Genomic DNA, 18,084 nt, shown 5'->3' on the forward strand with positions numbered 1-18,084 from the left:
AGGGTGGGAGTGCGTTTTGTAATGGTTTAGTGAACCATTTAGGATTAATTGCACTACCTATCGCTACTGACTACTGGGATAGGCTCTGGCTCCATCCACATTCTTGAACTGGTTCCAGCAGGTTATTGAGGACTAAATGGATGAATGAATGAATTAATTAATTAATGGCAAGCTTGGTATTTTGTCTACTTGCAGTCTGACGCATGGAATACAAATTAAATATATAGTACATAATGTTCACCTGTTCCTCCACAATCATGCTAATGCATGATAACACTAGTGCACTTCTCCTGCGATCACGTCCTTAACCCTATGTAAGACTGGTGAGAACTGTAAGGCCACATGTTGTTTGTTTGCAGATTCTTTGACCTCCAACTTTCTCAACTTGGATGACTTCCAGTCAGTACTTATCTCAGTGGGCATCTCCCTTATACTTTTGCTCATGAAAATTTCTCAGGTGGATGAGGGACTGAAATTTTCATGTGCTATTGCGAGAAGCTTTTTTGTGCTCCATAAATGCCCTGAGATTATGAATGCAACAGAGTAATGTTATTTTGTTAAATGTCTTACAGTGAAAGTAGTGTCTTTGTGATCTTCTCCCAGGCAAAAGAGGCACTGCAAATTTCAGACTTTGAGAAGAAAATATTTCCCTCAAGCAAACACATTTTGTGAGTTCCAAAGATGTGATGGGCCACTGGAACCCCTGTGATGACAGACGATAGATACTGCAATCTCAGCTAGCTGGAATTTTGTAAATAATTATATGTCATTTGTGACTATCAAGCTGATTTATACAAGATGCTTCTGTTACAAATGTATTAGAACTGTATGTCATGTGTATATCAAACTGATTTATACAGACGTGTGTGTTGAAAAAGGTATTTGTAAAGTGCTTGTGTTTGAAATGTATCCACAGTGTGCCCTACCGGAGAGAACAGAAATGTACATGCACTATTGTAACTGTTTAAACTGGGTCTATATTACATCATCAGACTCACAGGAGTTCAAATGTTATAATATCAAACCATAAAGTTCTAAACCCAATAATTCCGAAAACACAGAACAGTGATTTTTTTCCCAGGGAAAAAAATCGCTGCTCCATTACAAAAAAAAAAAAAAACACTTACACTTTAAACTTAAACTAATATGGGGTGCTTTGCCCCCCACACCACTCCTACTTAAATATACCAACTCCAAGATCGCACCACAGTGGAGGAAATAGCAAAGTGCCAAAAACGGCCCACCGATTTTTTTTCCCTGGGAAAACAATTGGTGTGCCGTGGCTTTGCTATTTTCATATTTTGAACATTTGGATTCGATATTACAACGTTTAGGCTCTTGTGAGTTCAATGTTGTAATATAGACCCTTTAAATGTATATGTTTCAACAGAGGAAACTGGGAGACAGGAAGTTAACTTCAGTCCAGCAAACTTTAAAATATATCTGAAATGAAATCTCTTTATGGGCTAGGCCATAAGGATGCTATCTCACAGTTTCAATGCAGCCAGAGACACAAAATCTGTACTAGGAAGCTTTCTGTATTGTCTTGGGGAAAACTAATTACTACTCTGGAAGTGCAGAGATATGAAATTGTTTTATGACTTCCAGCACCTGCCACAGATCTGACCAAAAGCCCTTGCATGTGTATTTTTACAAGTAGGTGCTAAAGACTGCCAGCTTCCAGCAATGGGGCTTTGCATGAGGAACTAGAAGTCAGATAACCAGAAGTGATGTCATTCTGCAAACTATCTCAGAAGTAATATTTTAGATATTATTTTGAGATGTCTCTTAGTGAGACAGAGCATTCTGCATTCTGTCTTGGGTCTGACAACAAGCTGGACCATTCACCACATCATCTGCCTTGCTCTGTTAATATATACTTAGTATTTTCTTGTTCTTTTATTATTTATTATTAAATACATTTAAATCTTTCATTGTGGCTGATTTTTGTAGAGATATTTAAGTTTGAGAGTATTTGCATGTTTATTTGGTCACACTATGTGGGCCACTCCTAATAGTCTTGCTCTAAGTCAAACTACCATTTGTATTAATATTAATTTCACTCAGTATATTGGATCCCCTTGGAAGAGCCTTAAGGTAGCTTTCAGGAGTGTCTAGTGGCAGTCATAACTACCTTATAGTCTGGGCAGAAGGGGGCATAGCTAGTAAACCTGTGCCAGCCTTTTCCAGGTATGTGTGTGTGTGTGTGTGTGTGTGTGTGTGTGTGTGTGTGTGTGTGTGTGTGTGTGTGTGCACCTGTGTGTGTGTTAGCTACTTGGGCAGGGACACAAAGCACCGGTTGGACAGAGATGGTACAGGAGGTCTTGGCTTGGACACTCAGCTAAGAGATCTCAACTCTAAAGCTCTGCTAGTGGGAAGTCTTATTGAGGATCTGGAGAAATAGGGAGAAACCAGCCCTGGACAGACTGTTTTCCATGTGCTCCTAAGGGAAATTGTGCTTGACTGTGCTTGACACAGAGAGTTGCATCTAGAGATACTGTGTGTGTACCTGTTCTGTTGCCAGTGGTGAGGATTGAGGCTTCTTGATTACTGTCCCAGAAGTGGTGGGTCACCACATATTGTTTGGCAGTGGTGGGATCACAACATCACATATTGGTTAACAGTGGTGTGGATAATTTTGAACTTCTGCTGCCTGTAATAAGTTGTCACTAAAGAAGGTGTTTGTACTCTCAAGCAGCCACATGGTGAACATTAAGAGTTTCATATCACAATAGTGTTATTTATTTACTTTTGTTAGCTTAGTTAGTCAGGGAGAGCAGGCAAGGATGTCAACAGAGGATTATGGCAACCTGACAAGGAGCCATTTGGCTGAGATGTGCCAAGTCAAAGGACTGATGCATGTCAATGCGATTAAAGGGGAAATGATTGCAGCCTTAATCACAGCTGCATCACAGACCAGCAACCAGGAAGGCAGCCAGACTGGCCTTGGGGATGTACAGCTCTCAGAAAATAGACAGTTCAATTTTTCATCAGAAGACTTAAAAATCCACCTGGAGTTAAAGAGACTTGAACTGGAGGCCAAGCATTTGGAAATAGAATCAGCAGAGAGACTGCAGTATTTGGAGGCTGAAGAAAATAAGAAACTATGGAATTTTGAGGCTGAAGAAAAAGAGAGGCTGAGATGCTTGGAGGCTAAAGAAAATGAGAGGTAGAGGCAACATAAAAAGGAGATGTTGACTCTTCATCAGGGTCATGGAGGTAATGGGGAAGGGTATAACTGAACCACAGAAGCAATAAAGATCAGTCATTTTTTTCTACAATTTACAGAGGGAGATAATTTTGAAAGTTTTATTCATATGCTTAAAAGGGTATGTAAACACTATAATCTTGACCGATGGCTCTGGGTACGGTTCCTGACCCCCTTACTCCATGGTAAAACTGTAACTACTGTTTCTAAATTGTCTGATATTGATTGTTTAGACTATAACAAATTAAATAAATGTTTATTAGAGTGTTTTAAGTTAACACCTGAAGCTTATAGAAAAAAGTTTTGTGAGCATAAACGCAAGGCAGATGAAAGTGTGTGATTACATTGCTGAGTTAAGCACATATTTTCATAGGTGGGTGAGTGGGTGTCAGGTCACCACTTTTGAAGAGCTGGTAGAACATTTGGTGAGGGAACAAGCCCTTAGCACTTTGCCTGAGAACATGAGAATCTGGTTGGCAGACAGGGAATGCAACATAGCAGATGAACTGGGGGAAAAATGTGATCTCTACTTAGCAAGCAGGGCATCATTGTACAGGAAAGGGATATCCAGTGCTGCACATGGATCTAAGGGATTCTATGGTGGGTAGCCTAAACCACCCCAACAGAGTCCACAAGCAACAGTGGGAAGCCACTAGTTTAGGTACACAGCCAGGATCAGGGGTTAAATGTTTTAAATGTAACCAGTGGGGCTATGTATCATATAGATGTCCACGGGGGCAAGGTGGGGAACAAAAGGTAGGGGAGCCAGTAAGTGGGAATAACAGAATGCCAGTGGTAAGTTGTCTGGAGACAACAAGGGTACCAACCTACTACAAGAGGTTAAATCCTATATTAGTAGATGGAAAACAGGCCACTGCTAAGAGAGACACAGCCTCTGATCTAACCATTGTGAAACCTGCAATGGTTAAAGAGGAGCACTACTTGCTTGGCCAGTCTACTCCAGTCAGAGCTTTAGGAGGGTCCCCATTCCAAATACCTTTGGCTAGGGTTCACCTTGACTGGGAGGGTGGAAAAGGAAGCAAGCAAGTAGGCGTGTTTGAGGATATCCCTGCAGATGTCCTGATAGGAAATGATTTTGATAATGCAGTACCTTGTGAGCAAGCAGTTACATCCAGTCAGGCTTGGAGACAGGCATGCAGGTCTGGTAGCCTGAGGCGGACCTAGACAGACCACACACTTGAAGCCAGGACTGGTGAGGTGGCTACTTCAGGGAGGGAGCTACCCTGTAGCAGTGAAACTGAAGGTGAGCCACAGCTACTGATGGGTACTGATGTTCCCTTGGACAGAATGACTGCGAGGGCAGAGGTAAGTAGTAGTACCCAGCCTGACAGTGAGGCATCACTGTCAGAGGATATCAGACTTTCTGTGGAAGGGGAGCTGAGAATGGTTACAAAGAAGGAGTTGAGACAGGCTCAGGTCTCAGACCGTACACTACAAGGCTTGAGGGAGGTTGCTAGAGAGGTGCCTGATTCTCAAGGAAAAGGGAATTCCATATACTGGAACAAAGAGTTACTTTATAGAGAATGGCCCCCTGAAAGAAGGTTAGAGGGTGAGAGAATGCAGCAGTTGGTAGTGCCCAGAGCCTACCATCTGGCACTTCTAGCCATACCCCATGACATTCCCTTTGCAGGTCATATGGACATAAAGCATACCAAGAGACATATTATGCAGAACATTTATTGGCCTTGGATTGGAAGGGATGTAACAAGGTACTGCAGGACCCGTGAGCAGTGCCAAAAAGTAGGCAAGGTGGGAGACAAGGTCAAAGCTCCTTTGGTGCCTTTGCCTGTGATTCAGGAGGCATATCAGAGGGTAGCTATGGATAACATGGGGTCTCTGAATACTCCAAGTTCCGCAGAGAAGACGTATATCCTAGTGGTAATACATTATGCTATCAGATACCCTGAGGCAGTGATCCTGTCCTCCATTAAGACAGAAAAGGTGGCAAATGCTTTGCTAGAGACCTTCAGCAGGGTGGATTTCCCAAGAAAAATACTGACTGACAGAGATGTCAATTTCATGTCAGACCTGTTGGCTTGTCTCTGGAAGCACTGTAGGATGAAGCCCCTAAAGACCACCCCCTACCATCTCCAGACTAATGGTCTTGTGGAGAGAATAAAGTCTACACTAAAGATCATGCTACAGGCATTTGCAGCATAGTTTAAGAGAGAGTGGGACAGATATTTGCCCCATTTGATGTTTGCATACAAAGAGGCACCCCAGGAATCCACAGGTTTTTCACCCTTTGAGATGCTGTAAGGGCATATGGTGAGGGAACATCTAGATTTGATTTGCGATGAGTGCAAGGGTTAGTGTGAATCCCACAAGAAGTTTGTTGTGGCATATTTCCTAAACCTTAGGACAAGGCTCAGGGAACTCATGGGCTTGGCGCAGGAGATCCTGGCAGAAGCCCAATGCAGAAAAAGGTCTGTCATGACAGGAATTCTCAAGCTAGAGAGTAAACTCTGGGGCAGCAGGTTATGGTTCTCATTCCTGTCAGACACAATAAGTTGCAGGCAGCTTGTGAGGGACCCTTCAAAGTGGTAAGAAAGATCAGTGATGTTAACTACATGGTAGAACTGCTACGCAGGAGGCGGGGGCACCAATTGTACCATGTTAACACCATGAAACCTTACCTTGACAGGGACACCCTTGTGCTGAGCATTTGCAGTAGGAGGCAGGAAGAGTTTGAGGGGGATCTATGGCTACAGGGAGCCACCAGCAAAATTCCAAGTTACTATTGTGGAGCCTAGGGTGGCAGGCATATGATATGACAGTGCAGCACTGCAGTGGGGTTACAATGCCAATGCAGATGGGCTGTCAAGACAGGGTATGGGGTAATGTATTCCCAGATAGGTTTATTCCTCTCAAGCAATGTTTCTCAAGGGGCACTTGAAAAACTAGCTTGAGTCTTTGAAGGGGGGCAGAGGTGTGATGATAGGAAATACTCCAGCACAGCTAGCTGGAATTTTGTAAATAATTATATGTCATTTGTGAATATCAAACTGATTTATACAAGATATTTATGTTACAAATGTTTTAGAACTGTATGCCATGTGTATATCAAACTGATTTATACAGATGTTTGTGTTGAAAGGGTATTTGTAAAGTGCTTATGTTTGAAATGTATCCATAGTGTGCCCTACTGGAGAGAACAGAAATGTACATGCACTATTGTAACTGTTTAAATGTACACAATTTAAAAGAAGAAACTGGGAGACAGGAGGTTAACCTCTGGCCAGCAAACTTTAAATATATCTAAAATTAAATCACTTTGCAGGCTAGGCCATAAAGATGCTATCTGAAAGGTTCTGATGTAGCCAGATACATAAAGTCTGTACTAGGAAGCTTTCTGTATTGTCTTTGGGGTGAACTAATTACTACTCTGGAAGTATGGCTAAATTAAATTGTCTTATGACTTCCAGCAGCTGCCATAGAGCTGAGTAAAAGCCCTTATGTGTGTATTTTTACAGGTAGGTGCTAAGAGCTGCCAGCTTCCAATAATGGGGGTTTGCATGAGAAACTAGAAGTCAGATGACCAGGAAGTGATGTAATTCTGCAAACTATCTCAGAAGTAGCATTTTAGATATTATTTTGAAAACTCTCTTAGTGTGACAGAGCATTCTGCATTCTGTCTTGGGCCTGACAACAAGAAAGACCATTGAGCACATCATCTGCTTTGCTCTATTAAGTAAGTAAGGAATAATGATTCTGTTAGATTCAGTCAGGAATATAGTGAAGCTTAGTTTAGATATTGTTTTCCTTTATTTGTCTGAGTCTGTCCTTCAATGTTATTTTAAATATTTCCTGTGGTTTTGAACTCTAATGTCACTGTGAATATATACTTAATATTTTCTTGTTCTTTTTTATTTATTATTATAGTTAAACCTTTCATTGTGGCTGATCTTTGTAGAGATATTTAAGTTTTGAGAGTAACTGCATATATGGGCCACTCCTAATAGCCTTGCTCTTGGACAAACTATCATTTGTATTAATATTAATTTCACTCAGTATATTGGGTGCCCTTGGAAGAGCCTTAAGGTAGCTGGCAGGAGTGTCTGGTGACAATCATAACTACATTATAGTCTCGGCAGAAGGAGGCATAGCTAGTTAACCTGTTCCAGCCTTTCCCAGCCTTGTGTGTGTGTGTGTGTGTGTGTGTGTGTGTGTGTGTGTGTGTGTGTGTGTGTGTGTGTGTGTGTGTGTGTGAGCTACTTGGGTAGTTACACGAAGCACTGGGTGGACAGAGAAGGTGCTGAATATCTTGGCTTGGACACCCAGCTGAAAGCTCAACTCTATAGTTGTGCCAGTGAAGAGTCTTTTTGGGGATCTGGAGAAACAGGGAGAAACCAGTCCCGGACTGACTGTGTTCCCCTTGTGCTCTTAAAGGAATTTGTGCTTGATCGTGCTTGATGCAGACAGCTGCATCTGGAGATAGTGTGTACCTGTTATCCTCTCAGTGAACATCCCCAACTGGTGCCAGTGGTGAGGACTGAGGCTCCTTCATTACTGGCCCAGAGGTGGAGGTTTGTCATACTCCCTTCCAAAAAACAAGTCAAAATGCAAAAAAAACTAGAAGTTGTATGGAAGGAAACCATGGAATTTTGGAATCAAGCAACCATACACTTCTTTACAGTAAGAAAGAAGATGGCATCAGCTAGTATCTCCTGGACTGATCAGTACCGTACTAATGTCTTCAGATTGAGGAGCATACAAGCTCTCTGTGTTGATGTCTGATTGCTGCATATTCCAGCTTAGAAAGACTGGCATCTGAAAGAAGTTAATTCCCATTTGTAAGGAGTTACACTGTAGGACTAATCCTTATGATGAATAGATATTTAACTCACTTGAATCTGTATGGAAGACATACGTTTGACTTTGTCTGGGGCTAAAATATAGGAGCAAAAAACAAGACTGAAAGATCACAGTGAGACATATAAGCTGGTTATTCCTTATTTATGGATCAAAAAACAGGTTCTGTATGCTACATAAGATGTTACTGGACATGAACATATAGATGTATTTGTCAGTGATGGAACACCTCACATGCTAATCAAGATGCTTCCATCAGCTTGAATTTCTCCATTGTCTTAGCACAGTCTTAACAGTTAATAACTGGCTCATAGTTTTGTTCTGTTCACTGTGAATTCAGTGTCTCATTGTCTTGATGAAAGTGTACAGTTACGTAGCCTGGCTTGTGACTGTTGCAATACACCTTTCTTCTCAGAGCTTTTATAGTGATTTATAACCACTATTCAGTTGTTTTAGACAGAACCTAAGTTCCTGTAAATCTGAGCTAACTGAAAAGGGCACAAAAAGGTTTTACTCATAAATTATTGAAGTTTAAATAACAAGTACACAGTCTTAAAATATTCCTATTCCTACAATACATTGTTGCAGACCTTGTGTGAGGGTTGGTGATGTGTCTTCATAAAAGATCATCACAAATCCAGATTAGGGCCTACACATATGGGGATACCATTTAACCATTTAACCATTTTACAGTAATATAAAAATGAGCATATCAACTTTGTGGTCTGTTGCCATACTCTTTTTGTGGTTTTGAATGAATATGTAGAGTTTCTATACAGTTTTCAGGGGAATAAACATATTATATACAACACCTCCATCTCAATATGGTTGTCTAACACTTTAATGATAAATTTATCAATATCCTCAATCAGCTAGCTCCCCTAAGAAAAATTTGTACTAAATCCAAACCTATGCCTTGGCTCACAAAAGAAACCAAAAAAACTCCTTAAACAAAGAGATAGAACCTGGTATCATTACCATGACACAAAAAATGAAACATTACCACACAACTATTGATAGCTCAGTAATCTAGCTAAAAAACAAATTCAGCATGACAAAAACGTATACTATACTGCCACTCAAATTAAAAATCAGAATAACCCACAAAAATTCTGGCAAGTCATTACCTGCCTGCTGAAGCCTGGACACAACACAACCCTTGCTCCAACCTCTACCAGTACCACTGATAATATTGTTTCGAAGTTCAACTCCTACTTTATCAACTCTTTCCTATCACACATAAAAAACAACATTAATACCCCTCTGTCATTACCTACTCAGACTTTAGATTAACTCAATTCCTTCTCAAGAAAGTCTATACAGACCACCACCATAAAAAAGTCTTTCTAAACTTGAAAATCATAACCCTCGCTGCAGATCAGCTTCTCAGGGACTATCTGAAAATTTCATCAGACGTGATTTCCTTCCCAGTTTCTATCATTATTAACTGGTCCATTAAAGAACAATACATCTGAAAACTCTGGAAAACCTCTCATATAATCCCACTACACAAAGGTGGGACAGCCACTGAACTCAGCAACTATAGGCCCATAGTTATTTTTCCTCCTTTTGCCAAGATCCTTGAAAAATGTGTTCACACACTACTACAATATCTCTACATAATAACCTACTATTCCTTTCCCAACATGGGTTTAGGCTTAAATAGCACCACTACAGCCCTCATTAACTTCACTAATTCAATTAACCAGTTCAGAAGCAATAGTCACCATGTCTCTATCTTTCTGGATATGTCAAAAACTTTTGACACAATTTCCCACCAGACCCTTCTCGATGAACTAGCTTCCCTAAATCTAAGTCCACCCTATTATGGTTTCTTAACTATTTATCAGACCACCAACAAACAGTCAAATGGAATAATGAACTATCACTCCTGCTAATTGTCTCAGTTAGCATACCCCAAGGGTCAATACTTTGCTCACTACTGTTCTCCATATTCACAAATAAATTATCCACAGCCGTTCAACATGCAACACTTATTCAATATGCTGATGATTCCTCCCTTATTTGCTCAGCACCCTCTATCTCTTCACGCCTTCAAACAACCCAAAAAGCCTTCAATAACATCAAAAGTTACCTATCTGATGTTCAACTTGGTGTCAACCCAAATGAAATTAATCTCATGCTCTTTACTAGTAACAAAACACATAATCAGCACCCCTCCCTTCACCATCCTCTCTTCCAATAATAGCATAACAGAAGCAGTAGAGCATACTAAGCTCCTAGGAGTGACCATTGACAACAACCCAAGGTTTGGCAAGCACTTAGCCATAACCATCATAAAGGTACATATCAAACTAGGGTCACTCTATAGGATCAAACATTTGCTAACTCACCCCACCAGACAAGCCATATTCAGAACCCACCTACTTTCCACCATCCTTTATGCTTCACCTATACTTACACAGCTCAGAAAATCTCAGTTAAAAAAAATTGAAATCCTGCTACAACAAAATCGCAAGATTTCTCTTAAACCTCCCTTGCAGATCACACCACTGCAATGCATTGCAGCATCTGAAATGGCTAGAACTTCCTAATCTTCTGACCTATAACCAACTAACCTTCATACACTACATAGTCAACTACCTTATCTCAAATACCTTATTCAGCCCTACTCTATCTCTAGAACTCTAAGATCCACCAACAAAGTTCTGCTAACAGTTATCAAATCTAACAATGGCTTTGGGGATTCCCTCTTCTCTAACCACATATCTAAACTTTGGAATAAACTATCTCAAACAATAATTAATTGCATCAATACAACTAAATTTAAACATCTGCTTAAGGAACACCTCATCAACAACTGGATGTGCTCCTGCACAAACCCAGGCTGAATATACTATCTCTCCCATATAGCAGTACCAGGTCATACTGTCTTATCTGATGTTTCTTCCAACTTTTTGTCCCATCCCTCTAATTACTAACATGAATTGACACCAAAAGTCCTACCTTCCCCCTTTCTCACTTTCCTTGCTCTTTACCACTTTTGAGTCTAAGCACTGATCTTTTTACCCCTTGTGTTTGGTAGTACTCTACAATGAATATGTTTACTCCCTGTGAGAATTCACTGCGTGTATTAGATAAGCTACTACTGCTCTATGGTCTAAATAATGCCATTGTCTTTATGGGCTAAAAACCTATATGTGGTAACTTTTTCTATGCCAATCTTAAAATATGGAATGTTACTGCTTTAAATATGGTTATGTTACTGTTATATATGGCTATTTGTAAATTTCTTCTTGGAGCTTTTCTCGGGTCTATATCATTTGAGCAAATCACTATTCATTAAACTGAATTAAGTGAAAGCTCAATTAAGCAAACGCTTGCTTAAGCAAAAAGTTTCCCAGGGAAAAAAACAACTGCCCACCCACTGATCGTAACAAACAAAATAAAAATTAAAACTCTGCAAAGTGGGGGGCATTGCCCCCACCCCCCCAACTAAATATATTAACTCAGAGATCGCACTACAGTGGGGAAAAGGGCAAATTCCCGATGATGGTCAACCACGTCCTTTCCCTGGGAATAAATTTGCTTAAGCGAGCATTCGCTTAATTGAGCTTTCACTTAATTCAATTCGACAAATAGTGATTTGCTCAATTAAGCATTTGCTCAAATGATATAGACCCCTTTTCTCCCTGGGCCTCCACTAAAAATGGGTCCTTGGCAAAGATGGACCTTCCCAGTAAACTAAAAAGAAATAAATAACCAAATGAATAAATATTACTAGACACTTCAGTTCTTCAGGCAGTGGCTGTATTACAGCAATGTTTAGAACCCATTCAAGATATCTGGCATTCCAAAAAAGGCTTGCAGGTTAAAATAATTACTTGTCTACAAACTGTTAGCATCCTGCCTGCAATTGCATAATAATGTATATATATGCTAAGATACTTAGAGAATTAAAAATTGGTGATGCACACCAGAATTTTCTAGGATTTACTCAGAATGCTTGTCAAATTGCTGGCTCTAGCTGCTGAACTAATGCTCAAGATAAATGTTCTGATAACTCAGATGATACTGCTACCTGAACCTCAGCTGGCAACAATGCAGCAGCTAGTCAGGTATTATGAGAAGATTTGGATTGACCAGCTCACCAAACAGGAGGTAACTGATAGCTATCACCTGGATAAAGTCCTGGTCCGTGTGTGTGCGTGTATGTGCAAGTGTGTGCATGTGTGTGTGTGCGTGTGTGCGTGTGCGTGTGCGTGTAAAAGATAAATGCACTCCACACAATGTCGTGCAACCTGTAAAATAATCTAGTCCCACAGGAGTGAATACTTGCATCTGGGACAAACCAGTACCATATGAGAAACATTATGGCAGTGTCCCAAACTGAATCCACCCAAATTCTAGCACATTGTCTGACTGTCATGTATTAGGAAGATGGGAATGAAATAAAATTCATAGAAAAAGGAGCTATTTTGTGCAGACATAGATAAAAAAGATCTCCCCTCAGAAAATGATGTGAAACATGGTTAAGTCTACAGTATTAGCTAGTATATCTTTGCAGAAGCTAATCAGTATAGCTGCATACATCCTGACACCTCATCGTCATTGGTATGAGTGAGGCATGGTCTTACTTTGAAGCAGCCCAGATAGTGTGCAGATCATATGTACCACAACAACAATAACAGCAATGTCACTACAATTGTATGTTATATACTGTATAAAGCTGAACGTGAACAAGTTCATGAAGGAGTTCCAACCCCACATCAGTACCACGTCAAGATATTCCAGTTATGGTCACAGCAACTAAGAGAAATGGGATAGACTTCAGCACCTGTGAGATGAGAAGATGATAGCCACTAACACAAATGGCATTCTTTTGGATATTATTTATTTATTTAACATTTGTTTACAAGGAAAGTCTGACTTGTAATGAAATGATTTTCAGCAGAGGCCCAGGGAGAAACACTCTAGATGCATGTCATTATAACATGGAAGGAAACCCACATGAACACAGGGAGGACATGCAGATTCCTCACAGCAGGCACCCCAGCTGAGAATCAAACCAGAAAACCTCTTGCTGTGAGGTGACAACTTTAACCGCTGCACCACTGTGCTGGAATATGAGCATCTCCCTGCCATTAATGTGCAGAGTTATGCATGTCTGTGGTAAACTGACAACACTGACTTCCCACAATACTGTTGCATTGTATGACCATGCTCTTTTACTGCATTCAGCCTGTGAACAAGATCATCCTATCACTATTTATAGATACACTCTACACCACATGGTACTCATAGCTTTGATTAAGATTTGACTCTCAGTTGTTCAGGAATTGTTCTAATATTACTATTGGAGTACCATCCTACAGGATAACAGCATTCATCCCTTAACTGCTGAAGATTTTCAGGTCTGTCTCCAGAATATTTGTTTTTTTCTTCTTCTGTTTTTCCCCTTATATTTCAAAGACTCTAAAATGGTTCATCATTTATTTATAATATTTTAGGGAATGTTCCTGGTATAATTGTCTATAAAACTATAATAAGCTGGATGCCTTCCCTCAAAGACAAAGGAACACCTGCACCCTAAATGTAATTTTTATGCCTCAACATTATAAAGAATACTGGGCTGCAATTGTGCCGTTATATATTTATGTTTTTGACAACTTTGTTTACTTTCCTCTGAAGAGCACCAAAAGCTACACATTTTTGTTTAGTTTATATAAGGTGCATCCTGTTGATTTACAAAGGCCATTTTGGCCCAAACTCTAGCCTAGCCTCAAATAACAATGTCTTTCTATAGCTTCAAAATGTTCTTATAAAAGTTTTAGGACAAGACCCCTCCATAATCACATTTTCATTTTGTTTTTACACAGTCTAATAGTTTTTAAGGAAAATGGACAACAGGAAATCAAATATTAGTTTGCCTGGCTGAGCTATAAACCTTATGTTGTTATAGAATATAGCTGTAAAACATATTTCCTTTTCATAGAAAATATTATTATTTGGGGTTTTTATTTCATATTAACTCAGCTGCTTTATGATGAAGATACATACTGAGTGTATTAGGTGGAAAATGCAAGATATACATGTTTTTGTGAAACAAATAACAAAAACAGAGAACACAGATGGCAGTATAAGAATTCGGTAGTCCTGACAATACTAAGCAAATTCTTTGCAACAGTATGAAGTATCACAGCAACTTTATAACAGAATAATACAGCATACCTGTCATCAACAAAAATACACTTAATTGGTGGTTCCAGCTGTAAAGACTCATACATGACTCTCCCTGGGATTCAATAGCCTCCGTGCAGGAATAGTGCTATTCCTGCATGGAGTGGTTCTTGTCTGTGTAACCACAGCAGCACACCTTGCATATTCATGAAGGCACTTTGCTGTTTAGGGTAAATGGACACGGACAGTGAACATGTACAGGGGGTGTGTTCAAGTCGTGCATGGACTACAAACATGCCCCCTGCACTCAGAAAGTGCCGTACGGCACTTTCTAAACATGGTATGGCATAATATTACAGAATTTCTCTAATATTATGCCAGTATTTCAGTGTCCATGCACACTGAAATACATATGGCAACAGGAAAGCAATGCAGGGGGTGTGACATGTTCTGTGACACACTCCCTGCATTGTAAAAGTGCCCTATGACACCTCGCAACCTGCTAAAGCAGGAAATGTGTACAAGGGCACAATAATGGGGGATAAAGCCCTAAAAAGGGACACATAAGTTCATAGATTCATAGGTGTGTACTAGGTTAATGGCCCTAGATCATTTAAAAGCCTAGCCCATAGGATTACCTTGACATCTTAAATATTGCCCTTACAAACATAGAAAGTTGATAGACAACAGGTCATGAATTAGCAGAAATGTCCGAAGGATAGAAGTCTGAAAGTCAAATGTATGCCATTATTTCCTGACCACAGTCCTTAATGACTCATATGACAATATAGCATAATAATGTAACAGTAAAATAATAAATATATTTTTTTACATGCTAAGGATTGTGTTTATTCTGGCATGTTGTTGTAGACATTTAGAATGTATACAGATTCTTCACAGCAAATGTAGCTGTGACAGCATACATTAACTGAGCTTCTTCTGTGAACCTGCTGTAAGAAAGCCGTAGATCGTGGAGCTATAAAACAAGATATAACTGAAATGTGAAATATATACTGCACTAAGCTCTGAACCCTGAATAGTAACATGTAAAGTTTCAAATTGTGTTCCATCCAGCATTGTCTTGTGTTAACCTTTGCTTTCCAGGTTGTAGTAATCTAAAGGATTAATGCACAGTACAATAACTATCTGTCATGCATGCATCACAGGCTTACAAGTTTTGACTGCTTAACCAAGAGACTATTAGGCAGAAACCAGTGAATCTCGAAACAGCGGTTCCCCAATAGGTCATTGTGATGAGAAACAGCTTAGTTGTTAATGCTGCACATCCAGACATGGTTCGAATCCAGGCAATACTACTAAGATGTGTGCATATCTACCCACAAGGAATCAGGAATAAATGTAAAAACAGTCAGGTAGTGTTAGATATTTTCCCCACAGGTTGTACAGGTAAGGAAATGTTGGTAGTAGCTGTATGAAGGGTATACTAATAAACTGTGTACAACTGTCCAACTGTCCCACGACATGCCTGCAAAATGACAGCAGAATAGGTATGTACAACATGCAATCTTCCCAATAGATCTTTCAAGTGTCACTCTGTCACAGCTAGTGGTCACGGCTGCCAATAACCTTGGACACAGATATGAAACCAGTTTAAATATGCCAGCAGCACACTCACATAACAGCAGTTCAGGGTACCCTTCCTGTGCCAGATATGTAACCTTGACATGTATGACTCCCTTCTAGTCATGTACCCAGAGTTGTCACAGTTTGCCCCATACCATTCCAGGCTGACAATTTAATAGGTATATTTGTGCTACAGAAGCTATGGGCCATAGGCAGATGTAAAGTGAGGGCAGACCCATAGAGTACAGTGCTGTTGTGGAAAATAGAAGTATAGACACTTGTTAAAGGACTTTTTGTCTCTTACCCCACCCCTTATCTGGATCAATACTAAAATTCATACTCTATGAGTATGTTTTCCTCCAAACCTAATGTTGGGACTTGTGTTATATTATTGTTCATATACCTGATAGTTTGCATGTTAACATACCTTCTTCAAATACCATTGTTGGTGGCCTGTTGCAGTCAATGTTACTGTCATGCTGTTACGATGCATACTGTTGTTCTGTTTATGTATGTGTTTGTTTTGCTATGCAACTGTTTCAAATCTGTTTTATGGGGTAAATTGGAACACCCAATGGATGCTGTTATAACTAATCTGGAAATGAGTTGTTCATGACTAACCAACATATTCTTTAAAACTTCAACACCATAGCATGTTTGGGAAGGCAGATCCCGGAGGATCCACCTGTCCCACCACATCTGGCCATGGCACCAGCCCCAGCACATCTGGGACCCAACCTGGGCCTTCCTTGTCTGCTGGTCCTGAACCAACTTCAGGTGGAACTGCCTTAGGGGATGGGGCCCATCCCCCCTGGGAGCAGGCACAGACAGGAACCTGTCACCCGCAGACAGGTCCAGGGTTTCATGCGCAGCGCCATCCAAACAGAGTTGGGTGGGCAGCTGTGCCAGATTGTGGGTCACCTGGCAGACCTCAGGGGCCAGCCTGTCCCTCCTGTCCAGCCCTTAGTACAGCCACCTTTGGGGCCATGAAGGAGCAGTGGTGACTGTCCATGGGTGGGGACCTCAGTCCCACTGTATCCATTTGGGGGCTCATGGGCTTCGGATTCCCAACTACCCTCCCTGTCAAAGGTGTTTACCCCCCTCATGTATCATATACAGCCCATCTGCTGTCTTGTCTGTCTTGTCTGTCTGCAAATGCAACCTATCCCACCCAACCTACCTCCCCAAACATACCTACAACCCTTCCCCAACATCCCACTCTCACCTTAAAAAAAACAAAAGGCAGCTGTCCCTTAAAAAAAAAACATTGTCCCACACATAGCTCTACATTTTGCCCCTATGTATGGTGAAACTAATCAATCAACCCACTGATTACTCTGCAAATGTCTGTTGCCAACACCCCTCGCTGTGGCGTGTGAGCCTGTAAATTCCAAACTCTATACATGTAATGCCAAATATATATATATATATATATATATATATATATATATATATATATATACATATATATAGATATATATATAAACATATATATATATATATATATATATATATATATATATATATATATATAAACATATATATATATATATATATATATATATATATATATATATATATCTATATATATCTATATATATATATATATATATATATATATATAGATAGATATAGATATATATATAAACATAGCCAAATTATGGAACTCCCTTCCACCCACATTTACCTCTGTACCATCATGCACCCACTTTAAAACTTTACTAAAAGTGCACCTAAAAACATGCTGGCTATGCCCTTGCAAATCCCACTCTAATATCTCCCACCCCATCCAACCACTACCTTTCTTTTCACTCCACTAACTACCTTGATTATAGCAAACTCAGATGCTCATAAGCCTGGTACTTATTATACAGCAGGAACTTTTTATTGTAACATTTGTTAATGTCTGTTATGTACTTCACAGATAAAGATTCTAGTTGTCTACTGATGTACTATGTTCTTCATCTGCAAATATGTTGTAAGTAATTGCTATGTTAAATTGTTAATCACTATGTAATCCTATGTCACTACTGTCTGTTTATTTTAACTGTGGAGCTTTTCTCCCCGGGCCTCCGCTGAAAATGGACCTACGTCCAGTCGGATACTCCCGGTCAACAAATGTAAATAAATAAATAAATAAATAAGTAATGCACAGCTGTTGCTGCCGAAGAAATACAGAACTATGGTCCTTTCTTACACCCATCCTGCATATCCCTAGCTGCTTTTCATAATGTTTTACACTCTGTTTGCTCCCATTTCACCGCTTTTCTATCATCCTTTTTTCATTTCTTTAAAAAAAATTTTTGCCTCTTCCTTTG

At 39.9% G+C, this 18,084-nt stretch overlaps 1 protein-coding gene across 1 annotated transcript in view; it reads right to left on the bottom strand.

Annotated features, from left to right (window-relative positions):
• The window catches only part of LOC122791184 (calpain-13-like), a 1,289,367-nt gene that overhangs the window by 769,351 nt on the left and 501,932 nt on the right, over positions 1–18,084 (bottom strand). The window lies entirely within an intron of this gene.

This window comes from Protopterus annectens, chromosome 1.part2, assembly GCF_019279795.1.
Source record: "Protopterus annectens isolate FY-2018-M chromosome 1.part2, PAN1.0, whole genome shotgun sequence".
Lineage (NCBI taxonomy): Eukaryota > Metazoa > Chordata > Ceratodontiformes > Protopteridae > Protopterus > Protopterus annectens.